The following is a 9,958-nucleotide window of genomic DNA, read 5'->3' as shown; positions in this document are numbered from 1 at the left end:
AGGGGGAAACAGTTTGGCGCCTACCGTGGGGCCTAGGATAATAGTGGTGGTTTGTTTACGACCCTACTTTCAATTGTTCTCTTGAAGTTTGTGATTTCAGGTTAACCTCAAAATGTCAAACAGCAGCCAATCAATTTACTTGAACAATAACGGTGAACTAAGTCACCACGGCGAAAACAAAAACAACGGGGTGCCGGTCAACGAGTTACCCCAAGATCCGAATGGCGTTCACCCCGCTGATCCAAATGTTGTCAATTATAATGACGCTGTCGACCTGAATGTCGACGACAATCAGCCCGTTGATCCATTCAACAGCAATAACCCCGTGATTTCACCATGGGCATCTGTACAAAAGACACCGGGTGATGCGGGAGAAGAAATTAACTTATGCTTAATATTTGATATGTTGCAGGAAAATCGGGCAGCTATAGCCCAACTCCAAAAGAAGAACAGTGGCACAAGTACGTAGGAATCGAGCCAAGTCGGTGAACCGATCCGTAGGGAAGTTCAAGTCGCTTACAGTGACAATAGATCGGGCTCCAATGGGTCGTCCGAGGTCCTGAAAATGCTTGAAGCATTGGTCAAACAGATCGACACCAATGAGAAAAAAGATGGAAACTTATAATTCTCGAGTGGACCAGATCCCAGGGGCCTCGCCGATCTTGAGAGGGCCAGATTCCAAATGGTACCACCAAAGGTGTTACCCTCCAAGCACGACCCTGAAGTTGATGCCGAAGAGGTTTAAGAAGCCGAACATTCCTAAATACGACGAAACGATGAATCCACAGGAACACGTGACTTCCTATACATGTGCCATAAAAGGAAATGATCTCGAAGAGGATGAAATTGAGTCGGTGCTGCTAAAGAAGTTCGGCGAGACATTGTCCAAAGGGGCAATGACGTGGTATTCTATGCTTCCAGAACATTCTGTTAAATCTTTTGAAATGCTTGCAGATACTTTAATAAAAGCTCATGCTAGAGCTCGGAAGATCCAAGAAAGGAAGGCTGATATATTCAGAATCACCCAAAAGGACAACGAATTACTACCAGAGTTCGTGTCGAGATTCCAAAAAGAACAAATACTTTTGCCCCCAATTCCGAAAGAATGGGCAGCACAAGCTTTCACCAAGGGACTAAACCCTCGGAGCTCCACCGCCTCATTCAAACTGAAGGAGAACTTGTTAGAGTACGAGGCGGTGACATGGGCCGATGTCCACAACAGATATGAGTCCAAAATTTGAGTGGAGGATGATCAACTCGAACTTCCACCAGGTTCAGCAACCCAAAGCAAAAATGCAGATAGACCAAAAAGGGTGGTCGAAACAGAGTCAAAGTCATCAAAGGATAGGTACCAGCCATACGGTTAGTCGAAAAGGTCCATCTTTGGACAGACAAGGGAAGAAGCAGTCACAATCATCACTTGGTCAGGAATGATAGGCGAAGTTATCATAGTTCGAGTAACCGAGGTTTGCAATTTAGGAATGATACTAGTGGGTCGTCTAACAGTGGTGAGAGCCCAAAGTTGTCCGTGTACAATTTCAATGTTGATGTTGCGGGTCTCGTTTTAGCTATTGGCCATATTAAGGAAACGAGATGGCCAAGGCCGCTTTAGGCCGATCATACTAAAAGGGATCTAAATGTGGTATGCGACTATCACGGTACTCATGGTCATCGGACTGGGGATTGTCTACAACTAAGGGATGTAGCCCAACTATTGAAGAATGGGCACTTGCATGAATTCTTAAGTGACCGGGCGAAAGGAAATTACAAAAACAGGGAAGCAAATAAGTAAGTTGAACCAGTGGAACCTCAACACGTGATCAATATGATTATCGGCGGGGCAGAAATTCCCCGAGGTCTAATGATGAAGAGGACAAAGGTCTCGATCACTCAGGAAAAAAGAACCAGGGATTACGTACTGGAGGGGTCCATTTCCTTTAGTGATGAAGATGCGGAGGGCATTATTCAACCTCACAATGATGCTTTGGTAATTTCTGTCCTCATTAATAAATCTCAGGTTAAGCGTATTTTGATTGATCCAGGTAGTTCAGCCAATATTATCCGTTGGAAAGTGGTAGAGCAGCTGGGGCTATTGGACCAAATTGTGCTGGCAGCTCGGGTTCTCAACGGGTTAAACATGGCATATGAAACTACGAAGGGGGAAATCACTCTGCCGATGAATACCACCAGGATGGTTCAAAAAATGAAGTTCTACGCCATTAAAGGAGAGATGAGATACAATGCATTGCTTGGAAGACCATGGGTGCATGACATTAGGGCAGTACCCTCACGTTACACCAAATGTTGAAGTTTCCAACCCCATAAGGGGTAAAAATAGTTCATGGGGAGCAGCCGGCAACAAGGGAGATATTTACAGTTGAAGAAGCAGTTCCAAGACCGAAGGCACTACCATTAAAGGCTTTAGAAGAATCAGTCGAAGGCAGAGATGATAAATAGCAATCACACAACTCAGGCCCAGCCAACCCAAAGAAAGAGGAAGAAACGATAAACTTTGAGGAAGATGACTTCGGTGTTCCCAGGTCGTTCGTGCTGCCGGATGATTCGGGCGCAACCAAATTGACTGTGGAGGAATTAGAACAAATCATCTTATTCGTACATCTGTCGGATAGAAAGGTATACCTGGGCACGGGGCTAACCTCGGAGCTCAGGCATAAATTAATTGAATTTCTTCAAGCTAACACTGATTGTTTTGCATGATCCCATTTAGACATGACAGGTATTTCACCGGAGGTAATGAATCACAAGCTAAGTCCTGATCAAAATTTCCCCCCGGTAAAGCAGAAAAGGAGACCAATGGCCGAAGTTAAGCATAAGTTCGTCAAAGAAGAGGTAACAAAGCTTTTAAAAATAGGTTTCCATCCTGGAGGTCAGATACTCGGACTGGTTAGCTAACGTAGTAGTTGTACCTAAGAAGGGAAATAAATTTTAGAATGTGTGTAGATTATAAAGATTTAAATAAAGCATGCCCGAAGGATTCATTTCCTTTGCCCCACATTAATCGAATGATTGATGCGACGGCAGGGCATGAAATGCTAAGTTTTCTTGACGCTTACTCCGAATATAACTAGATTCGGATAGATCCGGAGGACCAAGAGAGAGCTTCCTTTGTAACTAGATATGGCACGTATTGCTACAATGTAATACCGTTCAAACTAAAAAATGTTGGAGCAACTTATCAATGCCAAGTTAATCGGATGTTCGAAGAACAAATAGGGAAAACAATGGAAGTTTATATTGATGATATGCTAGTTAAGTCCCTGGAAACAGAGAACCATTTAAAGCATTTGCAGGAAACCTTCGACATACTTCGCAAATACAACATGAAGTTGAATCCGAAAAAGTGTACCTTCGGAGTAGGCTCGGGCAAGTTCTTGGGGTTCATAGTGTCAAATCGAGGAATAGAGATCAACCCGAAAAAAATTAAGGCCATCAAAGATATTGAAGTGGTCGATGATGTAAAAGCGGTGCAAAGGTTAATCGGGAGCATTGTGGCTTTGAGCAAGTTTATCTCTCGGTCTTCAGATAAAATTCATTGGTTCTTTTCACTCCTGAAAAAGAAGAATGACTTCGTGTGGACACCGGAGTGTCAACAAGCTTTGGAAGAGTTGAAGCAATACTTGTCGAATCCACCTTTGCTGCATACATCGAAGGCGGACGAACAACTATTTTTGTACTTGGCAGTATCCGAGGTTGCGGTACGTGTCATTTTGGTTCGGGAAGAAGAAGGTACACAATTCCCAATTTATGACGTAAGCAGAACTTTAGGGGGGTACGGAAACACGATATCCTCATTTAGAAAAATTGGCTCTAGCTTTGTTAAGTGCATCTAGAAAGTTGAAACCTTATTTTCAAGGTCACCCTATATGCGTGGTAACCACATACTCGTTAAAAAATATCATGCATAAATCAAAATTATTTGGTAGGTTAGCAAAATGGGTGGTAGAAATTAGTGGTTATGACATTGAGTATAAGCCCAGAACGGCTATAAAGTCTCAAATTTTAGCAGACTTCATAGCAGAATTTACACTCACAATGGTTCCCGAGGTGAAAAAAGAACTTTTGTTAACTTCGGGAAAAACCTCGGGGGTGTGGACCTTACACGCGGACAGAGTATCGAACGTGAAAGGGTCCGGACTAGGAATTCGTACTTAAGTCTCCCGCAGGTGATATTATCTGGAAGCCAATAAGGACTTTAAAATTGACTAACAATGAAGCCGAGTATCAGGCTATGATTGCAGGTTTAGAGCTAGCCAAAAGCTTGGGAGCTGAAGTCATCGAAGTAAAATGTGACTTACCTCTAGTTGTGAACCAAGTTAACGGGGTTTTTTTTAGTAAAAGATGAAAGGATGCAGAGGTACTTGGAAAAAATCCAAGTGGTTTTACATCGATTCAAGGAATGGACCATGCAACATGTATCAAGAGAACAGAATAATGAGGTTGATGCGTTGGCCAATTTGGGTTCATCAGTAGGAGTGGAAAAATTTAACTCCGGTACGGTTATTCAGTTGATGAACTCTGCGGTAGAAAACGGCCATGCCAAGGTAAACACAACAAGTTTAACTTGGTACTGGTGCAATAGGTAGATTGACTACCTTCAAAATGGGAAGCTGTCATCTGATCCTAAGGAGTCCAGAGCTCTTCAGACCAAAGCGACGAGATTTTGCTTGATCGACGGACAATTATATCATCGATCTTTCTATGGCCCTTTGGCTAAATGTTTGGGACTTGGAGAAACAAATTATGTGATGCGTGAAGTCCATGAGGGGGCTTGTGGCAATCATTCAGGAGCAGATTCGTTGGTCCGAAAGTTGATCAGGGCTGGTTATTACTGGAATCAAATGGGAGAAGATACGAAGAATTTTGTCCGGAAGTGCAATGAGTGCTAGCGGCACGCACCGATGATAAACCAACCGGGGGAGCTAATGCATCCGGTCCTGTCTCCATGGGCATTCATGAAATGGGGAATGGATATTGTGGGACCTTTGCCTTAGGCTCCTGGTAAGGTACGGTTCATTTTATTTATGACTGACTATTTTTCTAAATAGGTTGAAGTTTGTGCCTTTGAGAAAGTCAGAGAAAAAGAGGTCATTGGCTTCATTTGGGATCATATCATCTGTCTGTTCGGTATTCCCACCAAGATAACATGTGATAACGGCAGACAGTTCATCGGCAATATGGTTAATTTTCTCGAATGTTTGAAAATTAAGAAGATTTTATCTACTCCGTATCATCCAAGTGCGAACGAGAAAGCGGAGTCAACGAATAAAACTATCATTCAAAATCTAAAGAAGCGGTTGAAGGAATATAAGAGCAATTGGAAGGAAGTTTTGCCGGAAGTACTTCGGGCATATAGAACGACCTCAAAGTCGAACACTGGTGAAACGTCATTTTCCCTAGTTTATGGTACGAAGGCCTTAATTCCTATGGAAGTCGGGGAATCAAGCTTAAGATTCCAGTACACAATGGATGAGTTGAATGACGAGGCTACGGCTATAAAGCTTGACTTAACGGATGAACTTCACGAGACAGTGTTGGTCCGTTTAGCAGCACAAAAACAACGGATGGGAAGATATTACAATCGAAGAACGAATCTTCGGCACTTTCAAGTTGGGGACTTAGTTCTACGGAAAGTTACCCTTCACACCAAAAATCCCTACGATGGGAAATTGGGTTCCAATTGGGAAGGACCGTACAAAGTAACCGGAATAATTGGTAAAGGCTTGTACCAACTAGAATCTGAAGACAACCAACAGTTGCAAAAAAATTGGAACGTGGCACACTTAAAAAGATATTATTGCTAAGGTATTGATCGCAAACCTTTTGTGAATTTCTTAAAAGTTGTTTGCCAATTAACCCTTGCAAGTACAGGACGGGACAAAGTTCAAGAGGTTAGAATTAGGTCTGAAAACACGTGTTGCACTCTTTTTCCCTTACCCCGTTTTTTTACCGAAGTGGGTTTTTCAGTAAGGTTTTTAATGAGGCAACAATGCACAATGTGTTACTTTCTTATTAAAGGTCGGCTAAGTGCTGGGGATTGGGGACTGCCCAGCATTGACTTAGTGTTTGACTCCTTCTACATCAAAACACAAACACTGGGGGACTGTCATACCCTCGACAAGTTTGAGGTAGCTCGATGAATCCTTAACAAGTTCGAGTTAGCTCAATAAAGCTAGATATTTTTTGCACCTTCTGCACTAGGATCTGTTGTAAGGGACAAACGATCAAATGAGTCGTGCCCGGCTAGTTTATTTGCTTCAGCAAAGGCAGAAAAGTTCATACGAGTCTGGCATCAGTTGTTTGTACGAGACAAATGTTTGAAATGATAAAAATACTTCGATTAAAAGTCGTGTCAATTATACTCTTGCATGAATATTTGCTTTTAACATTCTTGTGCAATTAATCTTTGAAGCCCACGGCTACCCTCAACGGGATGATGTGCTGGAAATTTTGGCACATCCAATGCTTTTTAACTCTAAATTTTACTTTTTTTCGAGCAAGTTTGTGTTAGTTTGATGTGTTTTGTGTGTTGTGCAGGCATTTCAAAGTTAGAATGCTCGAAAAGCAAAAAAAAAAAAAAAAAGAGGAAAATAAGCAATTTGTTCTGAGAAGCATAAGGACGGACCGTCAACATACTCGACGGTCCGTCGAGTAGCCTCGTCGATAAGTTCCTGCGAAGTGACAAATCATTAGATCATCATCAGATCGTTGGCTTGCACCGTCGACATGATCGACGGTCCGTTAAAGTGCTTCGACGGTGGAGTTCCTGCAGAATGAAAATAGCATACTCAAATCGTTGATATCAAAGACGACCTGTCGAAGTGCAAGCTGAGCTGGAACAGGACTAGGATTGATTATGCCGAGTTTGACTTGTATAAATACCTGTTTAGGTTTTATTTTTCAGACATCTGGAATTTTAGACTTGTAGTAATTACTTTTGAGTTGTTATTGCTTTTGAAGTTTTCCAAACAATTACATTCATTACTTTCAAGTTTTATTCGTATGTTCAATACAGAAATTCAATTATGCAATCTTCAATCTTTTATTGTTTTCTTATTTCCATGAGTAGCTAAACATCTTTACTAAGGTTGTGAACCCAAGGATGGGAGTGTTGTGATTAGGGATCGAGAAGGATATACGCATAATGGATTGTTAGGGTTTATTTGTTATTCGTTTCATCATATAGTTAGTGGTTGCAAACATTAGCTAACGCCATAAAGTTTAGTTTATTTGGGAAAATAGCTAGGGTTAGGTAAGAACAAATAACAAGAACTCAAGGCTTTAAACCTTGTTTAATAAATTCACTTAGGAATAAGAGGAATTTACTTGGCATAATTAACCGTTCTTCATGCGTACTTTCTTATTTTTGGAAAAAGCATAGTAAGAAATATTTTTTTCTTATTGGAAAATAGTTCAGATTCATATAGAGGTTAAGTGCATCCATACAAACAGTTCATTAGAAGTATATCAAGATCGATACCCATGATCATATACTTTATCTGACGGGGACACAACCTTGGTTTTTTTTACCCATATATTTACAACTTTAAATTTTCAGTCACTTTAAATTAGTCCACAAACCAAAACAACTATAAAACCCTTTTCTGGAATACACCAACACCGCAAGATTAGTATAATACTTGTTTAGTAAACTTTTCACACCATATTATCTGTGGGATTCGACCCCAACCTTGTTGGGTTACTATATTTGACAACGTCCGTGTTATACCATTAATAGGTGTAATTTGAGCGTATCGCGGGGGACTGTCGTCACAAAATAGACGGGGAATACGGTTTTGAAATTACTAAATAGTGTTTACTCTTCTTAAAGTCTTTATCATATTCCAACACACCTTGTTTGCTACCTTGTAAACCAGGTGATCATGGCCAACAACGAACTTCCAGTCGAGAATGTTTTTGCTGATGAACTGCAGGATGAAGACTTTGCATCCGCAATCATTCATCCGAGGGTGACTGCCATCGCTTATCAAGTTTGATAATTCCCTCTATCATATGCTCAAACAAGAGGGATACTTTCGAGAATGCAATCGATGATGACCCTCACCAACACATAACAAACTTTACGGATGTGTGCTCTCAAAGATATCCGTAGGTGTGACTCAAGAAGCAGTTCGGCTAAAACTCTTCAAATATTCGTTAGCCGGAGAAGCGAGAAAATGGTTCACAAAGCTGCCCCGAAACTCTATTGCTACATGGGAAGAAATGGTCAGAGTGTTTCTCAGGAAATGGTATCCTCCGAGTAAAAGAGCTTAAATTCGTGATCAGATTTACGAGTTCAAACAACGTAATGGGGAATAACTATTTGAAGCTTGGGAGAGGTAAAAAGAATATTTGGATAGGAGTCCAAACCATGCTTTTCTAGATCATATTTTGAAGGAGAATTTCTATAGAGGGTTTGGATCCATGACACAAGCGATAGCCAATAATCTTTGCCAGCGGGTGTTTTATGAATAAGTCCTGTGCTACTATTACTGATATACTTGATCGATTGACTACACATAGCCAAGCATGGCATTCAAGTAATTCTGATGGGCTATCACTGGGAACACCGTTGATTCAAAATATTGTAAAAGATAGCCAGAAAACGCAGCAGACGTTGGCACAATTGGCCACTAGTCTCTCTTTACTGATAAAGAGGCTTGAAGAGAAAGAAACAAAGAAAGTGAATGTTTGTGAAGATATCTCAGGCATGCCTCCTGGAATGTACCAAGTCCAAGAGGGTCCGACTCAAGAGGGCCCCCCTCCGCAAATTGAGAATGTTCAGTATGCAGATTACATAGCAAAGGGGGATATTCCTAGGCCAATTCAGAGATACTGGAGGCCCTAACAAGGACAGCGGTCATACAATCAAGAGAACTATAACAACAACCAAGGGAACTACAACAACAACTATGGTGGACCGAACCAAGGGAGATACAACAACAATAATGGTAATTTTGGGAACAGAAGTTCCAACCCTTATATTCCACCAAAAGGGCAGTCTAATGATCAAGGTAGTTCGAGGTTGGAGTCAATGCTTAAGAAAGTGTTGGCAAGTCAGACAAATACTGAAAAGACATTATCTAGGCTATCAAAGATGGAGGTCTCTCATTCAGTAGCTATTCAAAATCTTGAACAGCAGATGCGTGATCTTTATAGAGAACAACATCTTGCTAGAAAAGAAGGGCATCCTAGTGATACTATTCCAAACCCGTAGAATGGTGGAGGAGTGGAACATACTTTTGCTATTAGCACGAGGAGTGGTAAAATACTTCAAGGTGCTGACAAGAAGGTGGTTGATCTAGATCCTATTATTGAGGAAGAAGAGGTGCATTCTAACGTGCCTATTATTGATGAGGAAGTCCGTGGTGAAGAAAAAGTTGCTGATATTCCAGAAGTTACTGCTGATACAGGGAAACACTCGATAAAAGGTGCTCTTTGCCCTTTGACTCAGATGTACAAAGCAAAGCCTCCCTTTCCTCAGAGGTTGGCAAAGAAGAATGATGATGCTAAGTGTCAGAAGTTCTATGATCAGTTGAAGCAGAGTAACAGTGAAGTTTCCATTCTTAGATGCGGTCAAAAAAATGCCCGGATTTTCTAAGTTTGTGAAAGACCTGCTTAGGAAGAAAAGGTCTGTTCAATATGAGATAGCGAATTTAACTCATCATGTGAGTTCAATTATTGCTTCCACCACAGTTCAGAAGAAGGGAGATCCAGGGGCGTTTAACATTCCGTGCACTATTGGGCTTCATGCATTCGCTAGTGCTCTGTGTGATAATGGGGCGAGTATCAACTTGATGCCCCTTGCTATTTTCAAACAATCTAGATTGGGGACTTCTAGACTGACTTCTATGCGATTACAGATGGTAGGCAGATCTATCAAGAAGCCAGTTGGGGTTATAGATGATGTGTTGGTTCAAGTGGGTAAGTTCATGTTGCC

This window comes from Lycium ferocissimum, chromosome 5 (genome assembly GCF_029784015.1).
Source record: "Lycium ferocissimum isolate CSIRO_LF1 chromosome 5, AGI_CSIRO_Lferr_CH_V1, whole genome shotgun sequence".
In the NCBI taxonomy this organism is placed as follows: domain Eukaryota; kingdom Viridiplantae; phylum Streptophyta; class Magnoliopsida; order Solanales; family Solanaceae; genus Lycium; species Lycium ferocissimum.
Note: the sequence above shows the minus strand (reverse complement) of the source record.